The 14,011-nt window shown below is 36.0% G+C and overlaps 1 protein-coding gene across 3 annotated transcripts in view; it reads left to right on the top strand.

Annotated features, from left to right (window-relative positions):
- APBA1 (amyloid beta precursor protein binding family A member 1) overlaps positions 1-14,011 on the top strand; it is an 85,399-nt gene that overhangs the window by 25,020 nt on the left and 46,368 nt on the right. Inside the window, exon 1 of one of the 3 annotated variants that reach the window (XM_087957798.1) lies at positions 3,190-3,227. The exons of the other annotated variants lie outside the window; for them this stretch is intronic. The gene's annotated coding sequence lies outside the window, so the exon portion shown is untranslated. Of the gene's footprint in view, positions 1-3,189; positions 3,228-14,011 lie in introns of those variants that run through there. 3 annotated transcript variants of the gene reach the window in all.

Raw genomic sequence — 14,011 nt, 5'->3', positions numbered from 1 at the left:
AGTGTTTGAAATTGCTCCATGGCTTCAGCTCAATTTTTGGGCTTGTGCGGGATGGGAGTTGTATGGGAGTCTTGTTTTGCTCAAAATTTCACTTCAAAGACATTCAGCTTTACCAGGTGACTGTTTCATCCACTAGTTTGTTAAATCAAGGGTTTATTGTCTGCTGAATGTGATTCACATACTAATATAAACTAATCAAGATTTGTCTAGTCTGGTTAATTGGATAGTGTCACTGAATTGAGTGTAACTCCTGATAGCTATATATACCATTCTTGGCAATTTGTTTTAACTGCAGAATTATAGGTCTTCCAAGGATAATCCAGTATTTTCTATTATTAGTGTTATTATTATAAATATAATCAGAAAAAGAAGCAAGACAAATATAGAAAAACAAATTATAAATGGAAGACTAGCAAGGACTGTAAAAATAAGGGGAAAATGAAAATACATGTGTGTCAATGTGTGTGTGCTGTACAGTGTAAATCAATATTTTGTAAATCACTATTTGAATCAGATTTGGTAAATTTAAAAAAGGGGAAAAACATAAATATTATAATATAATATATATTATACTACTTGTTAGGAGAAACTAAAACTTTGGATGTTGTGTAAATCCATTTGTGAAGTTAGAATCAAAAAACAGTTTCTAAGTTGAATTAATTCTGTATCAGATTTTATTTTTTAAATATGAAGTTGGTTTTGATGTTGATGTATGTATACCCATTACTTAATTTGGCATTTTCTATCAAAGTTATTATTCCTATTTTCCAATAAGAAGCATTCCAATAATTTCTTTAATCTTGTCATCTGTCTCTTCTTCCTCCTCCTCCTTCTTACCCCCCCCCCCCAATTCCTGAATATAATAAGTTGTAGTCCAGTATTCACTTGTATCACAAACCCAGATCTTCTACATATTGTCTCAAAGGATTAGTCTGTCTTTAATTTAGGACTGATTAGTTTCGCTTGCATTCTATGATACTCTTAGTAATCGTTCTATAGAATCTGTAATTTAAAAACCTCTGACTTGTTCTTTTACTCTTTGTCAGTGTCCGCCTTTCACAATCATATCTTACTACTTAAAATTCATTACTTAACTTTTAAGATAATAATTTAATAATAATAATTTTCATTATTATTTTAAAAATTTGTTTCCTTATGCACCTGTTGACTGAATTGTTCTCCATCTCATGGTGTTATCAATTTTATTTTGAGGCTGTCCACTGAGCGACATCCATATGTGGAATTTGTATTCTTACTGCTTAAAACAGACATTGGCGATGAATAAAACATTTTCTTCACAAAACTTTATTAAATACTTTTCTATATAATTATGTTCATCCAGTTCAAATCCTCTTGTGATTCCCCATTCCTCCATTCTACCAAGTTTTGCGTTAGTGATACTACTTTTTTGATGTTGCATTTAGCCTTGTAGTTTGTAATAGGAGTCTTTGAGATATTTTTACTAAATATCAACTAATTTTAGCAGACGTTGTCGTTTATGGGTTCTAACACAGCATAAGCTTAGTAAACTTCTTTTTGAATGTCGTTTCCATGCCATTCCTTGAAATGGATTTGAATTAAAATTACCCAGAGTTCTTAAATTGACTTAAAAGCATCTAATTTGGTACACTTCATTTCCATTTTGACAGTTTCAGGTTTTCCTTGGTTTGTGATTCTTGCATTTTGCAGTTTCTATGTATGTCAAAAAATTATCTCTGTACAGTACTGGCATTATCAGTGAAAATGCTTTTTTTTGGCTCTGGTCTAGCCACATCATCATTTCTGCATCTATTCATGGAATTTTAATATTTAGTATTCTTTAGTGTTCTTCAGTATTTCAAGGAGTGCCTTTCAACACAAAATAGGTGTCAGCTTGATCAGTTTAGCATACAATAATCTCTGTAAAGTTATGTGTTTTTGCATCATTGTAATCAACTTTAGGAGATTCTATTCCTAATTTTTATATACAACTATATTTTTGTATAATTATTGACTTACAAACATTCATTTAGCAAACGTTCAAAGTTACAATAGCACAGAAGAAAGTGACTTACAACTGATCCTTGCATTTGCAGCATTGTCATAGTTACATGATCAAAATTTGGGCTCTTAGCAACCAGTATGTATTTTTAATGGTTGCAGTGTCCTGGGGTCATGTGATCACCATTTTGACCTCCCACCCAGCTTCTGGAAAACAAAGTCAATAGGAAAAGCCAACTGCAGTGATTTGCTGAAGAATGGCAAAAAATGGTTGTAAAATAGATTACAATTCACTTAACAACCTCCTTGCTTAGCAGTGGAAATTATGGTACTAATTGTGATCATAAGTCAATGACTATGTGTAGTCTCAACTTTTTTTTGATATGTGTAATGGCTATGAAATTTGATTGTGTGTATTTTATTTTTAAAAAACTTTATAGTTTATAGTCTATTTTAATTTTTGTTATTTTTTTGTCTATTCAACAAATAAATAACTTTCCATGTCTTGTATATTATAGTACACTTTTTCATAGTTTCATAGTAAGTTTCAATATTTAGAAAACTGTTCTAAATTACGTTTTTAAAAACGTTTGGGTAATGTTAGATTCACCAAATTAGAAGGAAATCATATAAAAAGACCATATAAATCAGATGTCAACTAAACATCCTTCAAGAAGAAGTCAGAAAGATGGCCTACTTTGGATGAGAGAGTTTAAGCATTTAGTATTGGAGAGGATAATGTATGTATTAACCAGACAGATAGTCTTTACCCATCTTTGCCTTCTAGTAGTATTGAGTTTCACTTGTCATTATCCAAAACCAGCAGGTTTTTAAACATCGGGGTGAATGAGAGTATACTTTAGTATGACTTGATATTGCTAGTTTTGAGAAAGCTGAATCATAGAGTGCCATTTGGTTTTCTAGAATTGTCTTTCATTTTGCAATGTATAGTTAAACATATGTACATTTCAGTATCCAGCAAAATGCATAAAATTATTGCTTATATAAACAGTATTCAATCTGCCACTTTAAATGCTAATTGTTAACTTGTCCTTTTCAGCAGTTCACACTTCTATTTTTATTGTTGAGCTGCTAATGCTTAAAAAGGTGATAAAAAACATTTAAAGACTACAGTTCTTTAAAATGAAATTTATTGGGTACAATCAAGTCCACTGCATCTTTAACTCCCCCATCTCTCCTTTTCCTCAGGGCATCTAAGCATGTGGCTGAACACCAGATCATTACAGGTAGTCCTTGTTAACAACTGTCTCATTTAGCAACTATTTGCACTTACAACAGTGATGAAAAAAATAAGTTTATGACCAATTCTCTCATTTATGACTTCACAGGTCTATAAAGCAAAGGAAAACTAAAGTAAGAATATAAGCACAATTATGGTTTCATTTAGTAGTAGCTCCACTTAATATCCAAGTTGTCCATTCCAGTTGTGGTCATAAATGAGAAGTACTTGTACACAGAATAGATGTATATTATCTAAACATACATAGTGTACAGTTAGACAAATCTGTCAAACTTTGTTTTTCTCCTCATTTTTTAAAAAAATGGCAAGCATACATATTTTTAAAAAGAAAATAATATGTACAATATGTTGGAGATATTAAATTATCACAAGTATTTTAAACTTTAGAGAGAAATATTTATCTGTGTGCACATTTTATAATTTTCCAAGATGCTACACTATAATTCCTTAAACATTCATATCATTCATATAAAGTAGAGTTAACAATAATGCCAGATTTTTAAAAAGCATTATATATGAATCAGTTCTTTGCATGCTCGTTCATTCAAATCACATGATTTGCAAGTGTTAAATTCCATTTGTTTCCTTTCAGTACCGTAAGAGAAATCTGGAAATAGAATAGAAATTATGCCACATTTTCATCTGTGAAATTCTTGGATCAGCTTTATTTTCAAGAATGCCTTTGAGATTGAGATGAACATATCACTTGCCAGAAAAAAATTAAAACAATGAATACTACATCAGTGTTTAGTTTGGAAATGTTCCCTGTCCTTTGGAAGGGCAAAATGAGCAGAAATATTAGGGAATACATGGAAGAAAGGGGAAAGAATACATTGCAGATAGTATTCTGATAAATCTGTGAATGGTCAAGCTCTCTTTTGCAGTGGTTTTACAAGAACACCCTTAAATGCTCTTAATATTTCCATTGTATCCACCAGATAAAAAGTTGAGGACCTGCCTTGAAACTATTACATAGTTTCTATTAAACTATTACATAAAAATTACATAGAATGCAGTAATAATATCACAAAATTGTTTTCTTTGGTTTTGTTTGGTTTTGTTTCATTTTTGAACCAATCCAAGCTAGTGATGCCCTTCTCCATGCTGCTGCGAGAGTCCAGGCTAGGGAAAATTCCTCCTCCTTTGTCATAGGGGCTGAGTCTGTCAAGCTGATAAGACTTGCCTCTCTTGTCATTGCACCCAGCTTTTGACTCAGCCCCTCATTAGGGAAGGATGTGTCTCTAAGAGCTGTAGCTAGTTGCTCTTGAAAAAACATAGACCAACAAAAATTAAATATCAGCTGCTCCTGGGGATCCGGTGGAGCCTGTGCCATCGCGGAGAGCGGGAATCCGCTCTCCTACAGCACCGAGGCTTTGGCGCCAGGACGGCAACACAGCTAGTGATGTCCTGAATTATTCTAGGTCACACTGCACATCTAGAGTTTTCTTTTTCAGTTTTAGGGCAATGGTGTTGGGAGATGTTACTATCAGTCCCTTGCCATACCCTGATTATGTGATCATACCCTGTTAACTCTGGAGTTTTTTTTAACCTGTTCCTACCACAGGAAGGGAAGCCCTATTCAATCTCCCTTGTAGCTGAAAGACCCATTGGATTACAGAAGGAATTTGTGATGCTTCTGAAATTCTGATGCAAGGTTTGACCGAGGCCTTGATTATTGCTTGGAATGAGCACATGGCAAAGGCCTTGGATCACATTGCACCTGAGTCAACAGTCTGCATGGATCCCTGTGGGCCTCTTGATTTTTAATTTCTCAAGAAGCCATTGATGGATCTCAACATTTTTCATTTCTTTCCAGTCTTCCCTTGTTGTAAAAAGTTAAAGGGAGATTGGCAGGCTTGCCGTTCCAAAGGTCCCGAGAGGAAGAAGATATTTGGATCTTTTTTCAGTTGGGTTTCAGGCCAGATTATTGCACTGCTAGTGGTTGACCTTGAACAAGTTTAGGATAGGGTATTGTATCCATGCTGATTCTCTTTGATCTCTCAGTGGCTTTTCAATATAGTCAGTCATGGTATCTTTCAGGAGCGACTCAAAATGTTGAAAATAGGGTGTACTTTTTTATGGTACATTCTCATTTCATGGTACATAGTTCTCATTTCTTCTGAGGCCAGTTCCTTTCAGTATTGATAGATACTGTCCAAGATTCAGTCCTGGATTATCGGATGTTTTGAGGCTTGAGTTTCTCTCCGTCCTATTTAGCATCTACTGGAAATTTCTGGGTGAAGTCATTCATCAGCATAGGTCTAAATACAATCAGTATACTGGTGGTATTTATACAGTTCTGCCCCAGATTGTACAAATGTTTCCTTTTGAGGTTCTTTTTCAGTGCCTGAAGGCTCTGGGACTCTGTCTGAGTAGAAGTAAGATCTAATTTAATCCTAGAAAACCAAGAGATTGTAGGTTTTAGGGCCTCCCAGTTCTGAAGATTTTCTATCTTTGGCTCTGGGTTGGGATAGCACTCCTTCAGACAGAATTGGTGTGCGATTTGGAGATTCTTCTGAGAAGCAAGTGGCAGCCAAGGCCAGCAGGACCTTTGTACAAATCCATCCATCGGTTGCATCAGTTTCTGTTCAACAATCACTCATGCTTTACTTATCTACTTTATGTAACTTTACTTTGGATTACTGCAATGTACTCTATGGCAGGGGTTGCCAACCTTTTGGACCTCAGGGACCACTAAACTCATACTTTTAGATCCCAGGGACCACTAACTGGTTCTGTGGGTGTGGCCTAATTTGTGGGTGTGGCTTGGTGGTCACGTGACTGGCTGGGCATGGCTTGTATGTAAATATTATAAATATTTATATAAATATTGATTTTTTTATAAAAAAGAGCAACTTTTATCCAAAATCAGGCAAGGCAGGCAGATTGAGTTGCTCACAGACTCATTCAGAAATCTATCTATCTGCCATTGGCTAGCTCAGTCTGTCACATAAAATTTACTTGCAAGCAAATTCATAAAATTTGCTAGCAAGCAAACTCACAAAATTAACTCATAACACACCATGCATGTAAATATTGAATTTTTTATTTTAAAAAAGAGCAACTTTTACCCAAAATCAGGCAAAGCAGGCAGGCAGATTGAGTTGCTCACAGAATCACAGATTCATTCAGAAATCTATCTATCTGTCATTGGCTAGCTCAGTCTGTCACATAAAATTTGCTAGCAAGCAAACTCACAAAATTAACTCAAAACACACCATGTATGTAAATATTGAATTTTTTATAAAAAAAGCAACTTTTATCCAAAATCAGGCAAAGCAGGCAGATTGAGTTGCTCACAGAATCATTCAGTGATCTATCTAGCTGCCATCGGCTCTATGGGATTACATTTGAAAGCTGCAACTGGACATCAAGGAACCAGAAAGATGGATTTTCTCCATGATAATCTGTCCCTAACTTGCAAGCTACCGATCTATTATAAAGTCCCTTTTCAGAGAAAACAATCCCATTTTCTGCATAAATAATGTTTCTATATGTTTTAAGAGGAAGAAAAGAACTGTATTGTTTTGTACAGGAGTCCCCAACCCTTGTATGAGCCATTTAGAACCGGGCCATCCTCACTTGCACAAGCAGCAGGCTAGTGTGTGTGCACACATTCCATTTGCACAAGTGGCAGGCATGCATGCCCAAATAGAATTGCGTGCATGACCATTTGCTGGTCCTTCGTGCAGAATCATCCCCCCTCTCCCGCAACTGGTCGCAAAACCAGAAAGATTGGGGAACTCTGCTTTAATACATTGCATCTTATATTGGGCCAGTTATAAATAAGCAATCAGCATTGGGCTGTATGTAAGTTTAAGTCTTTCTCATTTGATTTTGGCTGAGTTTAATTTGCATAGGCTGTCTAAATTAAGAATGTATGCTCATGACTGAGGTGTCTGCTTATCCAATTGTAATAGATGAGACTCATCTTCTTTGGCAAGAAGATGTAGACAGATTACTTGGAAAGATCAAAGCTATCATTCATTTATTGAATGCTTGACCATCTTCGTGTCAGACTTTACCTCAGGTGTGTCAATACATTTTAACAGTTCAAACAGTCAACTTAAGAGTTTAGGAATTTGCTGACAGGTAAGATTTTTTACAAACATGGCTAGATACAGTGCTTTATTGTGGACAACAAAGTCATAAATTCAGAATATCTCATACACAGAACACAAAAATCAAGTACTCTTTCTCTTTCTGTCTGACTGCAACTGATCAATCTAGAACGGGGTGTCAAACTCAAGGCCTGTGGGCCGAATCCAGCCCATGGGGTGCTTAAATCTGGCCTGCAGGGCTGGCCTGGAAATAGCAAAGGACCGGCCCATGGTGCCTTTGGCAGCCAAAACGGGGCACGGGGGGCCGAATGCGGCCCCCACTGTCTGTTTTCTGCCTGGACGGCCTCCTGCAGCACTTTGCCAGCCAGAACTGGCTGTGGGTAGCCACACTCATTTTGGCCGGCAGAGTACTGCAGAGTACTGTATTTTCCAGGCAGAAAAACGGGCTGTTGGGGAGGAGGGGCTGCACCCTATTTTGGCCAGCAAAGTACTGTAGGAGGCCAGCCATCCCGTCCCCCCTCCACCTGGGAGGAGAACTACAGGGCTGACCCAGCCCTCGAAGAAATCCAGTTTGATATCCCTGGTCTAGACTCTTCCCTGTTGGCCTTTCAAGGCAACTGACTTATTTCTCTCTGGTTTAAAAATAATAGATTCCTGCCTCACCAACTTCAACCTTTATACCTGGCTAATAAAAGCTGCTTAAACGATTGACTTAATTTTGGAGTAAAGTTCTCCCTTAGAGGAAGTTTGTTTTGTAAAAAATGTCAACTCCTAAAACATTTTGTATACACGTTTTATAGTTGACAACAGAAAGAAGGGAGGGAGTTTCAAAGAGGAGGGAACAGTGTGGAATCGAAAGTACATTCCATTGATATTTTCTTCAGGACTGATTAGATGGCTGAAGCTTCTGCCACAAAAAAATCTAATTGGAGAGCATGATTGATAACTCTTGGCTATGGATGTTTTTCGTTAGATGATACACCCAGAGGGGTGGGGGGGGGAGCAGGATCAAGGGTGACAGTGAATTACGTATCTCAGAGTTGGCTCCACCCAGGTTAGTGCCGGAGGTAGAATGTTAACTTCAAATAAATCCTTTTTAGTTTTGGAAGTGTGGCTCGAGGCTCATGATTTAATTGGAGTAACTGCTGGAATCCTGACAAAAAACTTGCAAGACCATGGTTGAAAATGTCATTGTTACATAGGGTTAGATTTGGCAATCCTTACTTTGAAAGACAAGGATAAGGTTGACAAGATCAAGGAAAAACATTCTTGGAAAAACTACAGATTATTACTAGAAATAGGTTGTGATGCTGATCATTGACCACAGAGTCACCAGGGGATGGACTGGCTTGGTTGCACTTTCCTAATTTAACTCATTTAATGAAGATGTCCTGGAGTCTATGAACAATATGCCCTATGTTTGCATTGGTTTGAAGCTGATTGCAGATAAGGGGAAAATGACACAGTTACCATGCAATCAAGACATTTTTTCCTTTACAAGTTAAGTCCAATATCGAACAACTTTCACATTTATTCCTTATCAGCTAACATCCTAATATTAATTAAAGACATAATTTCTTAGATTAATATGTTAAATTTACTCTTCCTATTCTAAATTCATTTGTAAGTTGTTAGTTCATGATCAATATCCATTGCTGAGCATAATTTATTTTGTTGGAATATGGATAGTCATTGACTTACAACCATTCAATTAGTGAATGTTATAAGAAAGTTATAAGTTATAAAGTTCAAAGTTATAAGAAATGACTTATGACTAGTACTCACACTTACGTCTGCCACACAGTAATATGATCAAAATTCAGGCACTTGGCACATTCTTACAACAGTTGCAACCTGCCAAGGTCATGTGATCACCTTTTGTGACCTTCCCAGTCAGCTTCTGACAATGGGGTAACTGGATTTGCTTAATCACCTTGCTTAGCAATGGAAATTTTGATCCCAATTGTGGTCAAGGATCAAGGACTACATAATTTGCTTTAAAAATGTAAAACTTCTATTTTGTCAGAGTACAAAAAGATAAATCCCCAATTAAGAAGATTCTACAATGTTTCAAGGTTGAATTGGCTTAAATTACAGTCTTTTAGAAATATTTTTGGTGAAAAGGTTTGACAGTTGTATGTTAGTGCGCAAATCATATCTTCTAGGACCTGTAGAGATTTCACAAGTCAAAAATCTTAATTGTTCAAGCCACCAATTATATACATATTTTCAAAGAACATTTGCTCAAAGCAGTCTTCTGTATATAGTATTGATTAATTAGGCTCTAGGCCCTTTTAATTTCCCCCCTTACATTTAAAAATGTAACCACTTGGCTTGTATTTCACATGTGCATTTTGTTGTTAAATTTTGATATTATCATCAGATTTATAAAGTCCTGACTTATGTACAACTCATGGTATTGTACATAATACTCCCACTTTCTGTTTTCTTCACAGTAACAACCCTGTATGACAAGCAAATTTTCATGTGCATTTATCCAAGATTGGTTTCGGTCAGAGTTAATGGGCGAAAAAGGTCCAAGCCCATATCCCATCTTTGTAGGGTGCCATGGAGTTTGGGGCTCATTTGATGATATGCAGCAAGATATCATCAGTATGCTCATGACATTCAGTTGTAATTAATCTGAGTCATTTCAGCCAAGTGATCCTTCTTGGTATCTGAGGTCTGTGGGGACTGGATAGGGAAGAAAAGGCTTCAGCTGAATCATAACAAGTGAGTTTAGTGCCCCCGTATGGCTGAAAAATGGTATTGTGGTACCCCAGCTAGTTCCAGTATGCAATGTAGTGGATCTTCTGGACTTGCAGTTCTTGCTTTAGGAACAGGTGACAGCCAGGAGGGGTTTTGCACAAACCCTGGATTTAGCAGCGTTGTGCAAAATCATGCTTTATTTACTGTGTGTTTGGATTACTGTGGTGCGCTCTATTTGGGACTGCTCTTGAAGAGCATCTGGAAGCTGCAGTTGATCCAGAATGCAGCAACCCAAGCAATTATGGACTTGCCTAGATATGCTCATATTACATTATTGATTCCTGACCACACTGGCTCCCAATAGGCTTCTGCGTGCAACTCAAGATGCTGATTATCGTGGGTTGCAAGGCTTCGGCGGCGGCAGGAATCCGCTTCTCTGCGGGTCCCTGCTGCGCTCGCCACTGAGGTACCCCCGATCCAACTGGATTTGGGGGTTGTCGCTACCCCAAAGGGGCAGCAGAAGACAGAGGAGATCCGGGCAGGGGTCTGAGGATATCGTACCCCCTTTCCCCAGCCGGCTAGACTCCTTTTTCCTGAGGCGGTGGAGCAGCTGTCAGAAATTGCAGCCACAAAGGAATCTTCAACCGGATAAGACTGTGCAGGAGGAAGAACCAGAAGGAGAAGTTTTCTTGGCTGAACCGGGACATTAAGTTACTTTTAAAACACCCTGGAAACCTGACTTTTGGATTGATACATTTGTTTCCAAAAGAAGTTGCTACAGCGGCGAAAGTGCTGAAGGAAAGTTCACTCCCCTTCCTTACGGAGAAAGCAAATGAGCACAGAAAAACCTGCTTCTTTAAGGTAAAAATAAGCTCTTCGTTATAAGTGGGAAGGAGAGGACTAAAAAAAATCTTTAAAAATTTGTTGGAGGAGACACCTTGAAGATTATAAGACCAGCAACTAACTGTAATACGGCTTTAAAATATATTTGGGATTTTGCCCCAGGAGGAAAAATTGCAAAGAGAAGAAGAGGAAATAATTTCTGTCTGTTTGGATTGTTTGATAACTTTGACATTTGGAAATTACTTTAAGATTAAAAACATCTGGGTTGTTCTTAAAAATTTACAATGGCACCATCTGTGGATGAACTAAAAATGGAATATGAAAAATTAAAAGAAAGAGAACAAAATGGCAAGGATTCTTTGGGAGCTGTCTTCCACTTTTTAGAAATGGCGGTTTCTACGTACCAGCAAATACTTGAGGAAGAAGGAGAAGGAGAAGAAGAAGAAGAAGAAGAAAAGGAAGAAGCCATTTTTAATGGACAAAAAAGTTCAATTAACAAAGAAAATAGAAAGAGAGGAAGGAAAAATGAGAATTTAAGATTCAATAAAACAACCAAGAAAAAGAAAAATAAGGTGAAAAAAAAGGTACAATGTTAGAAAGCAATTGAAAAGAGAATTACAACAGAGAGGGGAAGTTAAAAAGATGGAGGTTAGGAGGGGGGGGCAAAAAGACCAGACTGGAGAAGAAAGGGAGGGAAAAAGGGGAAAAAAACCACAGTCTGAAACAAGATGCCAAAAAGCAGATTTTTTTAAGAGATAAAGGATAAAGGATAGTGTATAATTAAAGAAAGATTCTGCAAGAGTACATAAGATAGTATTGTAGTATGTGAAATAGTCTATTGGAATATTATAAGATTTAACAAAATATTAAAATATTAAAATGTTTAATAATGATAGATTTCAATATTTAATAAAATATTAAAGAGAATGTGTATTAATGCTTAGTTATAGTTTAATTCGTTATTGTCTTAATGTTATTATAAATTTACTATTTCATTTTCTTATTTTAAAATAATGTATTAATTAGAATTAGAACTAGAATGGAAATTATATACTTAACTATATTATAAGTTTATTATTCTTTTATTTTAAAATGCAACATGTAGAATGTACTAAGCAGAATCAGGATGGAAATTATGTATTATTTTAAGTGTTACTTTAGGGGAAAGATAGAAAGGTGTCACACTTTAAAAGTGATTACAGGGGAAATTCTTTGCTAAAGAGAAGAGATAAATAGATGATTGGAAAAGAACGGACAAAAGATACAAACATAATGATTTTGAAATAAGATGAAATAAACAAAATATAATTAAGAGAGTGAAAAGAAGGGAGAAGTTATATAGAAAATATAGAATGGTTAATAAGATATGAATGGTATATAAGGTGAGCATGAATTTGATTTAGGTCTGTAAAAAAAGATGTAACCCGGGGCTAAGCCACTTTTCAAAAGAAGTTTTATGTTTTATGTTTTGTGTTTTGGTTAGCTATGTTTTGATTGTGAATTAATAAAACCTTGGAGGAATAAAACTAAAGGGAGAGAAATTTGGAAATGATAATTAAGGAGGTTTTATCTTTTTATGTCTTGTTTTATGTTTTGTATTTTGTGTGTTTATGCTTGATTGAGAATTAATAAAACCTTGATAGAAAGAAATATAATTGAATAAAAGTGAAGGGAGAAACAATGAGAAATTTGGAAAAGATATATATGTGTTTAAATGGAAATGTGATAATGTGGAACTATGCCTTAAAAAATAATGTTTTATTTGCCTTGTTAAAACTTATAAGTAATTTTTAGAAAGGAGGTTTTATACTTTTATGTCCTATGTTTTGTTTGTCTTTAAAAAATCAATAAAACTTGTTTTTTTTTTAAAAAAGATGCTGATTATCGTGTACTTGATACAGGATCAAGATACTTAAGATAATACCTATCGCCAGTTGTCTCTACTTACCCAATCAGATCTCACAGGAGGGGCGTGCTCTGAGTCTCATCTGTGGGCGCAGGAAGCATGTCTTTTCTGTCATTTTGTTTGCCCACTGGAACACCATTCCCTCCACCACCCCCATTTTTCCAGGCATGAGATTCAGGAAGTTTTGTGAAGCTGTGAGTTACACTGACAGGTATCTTCAATTGTCTTTTTTATTTTTTGGTCTCTTCTTGGCTGTGTTCTTATTTTTATTTTATATTATGATATTGATATTTCTAATTGTGTTCTGCACCCAGAATTGCTTATGTGGGATGGGCAGCCTAATAAATTGAATGAAATAAATAATAAATAAAATCCAATTTGGTTGTATCTACATTCTACTGTAGACCATCCTGTTAGTTAAATCAAGGGCTTACTTTAATCACTTGCTTACTAGCATCAACTCATAATTCCTGAACAAAGGAACTCAAAGATAGAATCAAATGTGAAAACTTACAGAGAGTTTTAATTCTGTGTCTGAAAAGAAGCAAATGATTTAGTTCATACATTAATCAGTTCAACAGTGCGTGAGTATTCTAAGCCTGCAACTGTTTGACGAACAATTAAGATAATTGTTACTGCTTGTACTTTATGCATTTTCATTCCTTATCCTACCTTCAAAACTATGAAGTTAGAATGCTTCTAATTTACGATGACACTTCATTCAGCTGATAAAATGGAATATATTCCACAAAAGCTTAAGTCTTCTGTCATTTGCAAAGGTTTAAAATGTCACCACACTCCTAGTTCTTATGTCACTAATAATATCATTAGAAGTTTCAGTTGGAGTTGAAAGTTGGTGCTACTGCTGTATTGTTGTGTAGTAAAATACCAATATAAAAGTGATAATCAAGTCTGATTAATTAATTAATTTATGTTCTGCCCATCTTACTGATACAGCGACTGTGGCCAGCTTGAAATATAGTAAAAAGTGTTAGCAAACAATTAAAATTGGAAAAATAGAATAAAAAAGCTAAAAACCAAGATGATGGATAGGGTTTTCTCTGCCCATTCATCCACTCCCAATGCAGCAATTAACTGCAAATAGTTGCTAGGACTCCAGGCCAAGAGTGTTAAGGTTAGGTCAAGAGGTAGAGACAAGTTTTTAGGCTCTTCCAGAAGGCCAGGGGTGTGGGGGTGGACTTCACCTCCAATAGGAGAATATTCCAGAAGGTGGTGGCCACAGGAGAAAAG

Source organism: Notechis scutatus, chromosome 2 (genome assembly GCF_049901735.1).
Source record: "Notechis scutatus isolate UNSWTSFEM ecotype Mainland chromosome 2, rNotScu1.2, whole genome shotgun sequence".
NCBI classification, from domain to species: Eukaryota; Metazoa; Chordata; class Lepidosauria; order Squamata; family Elapidae; genus Notechis; species Notechis scutatus.
Note: the sequence above shows the minus strand (reverse complement) of the source record. Positions and strands in the feature narration are given on the sequence as shown.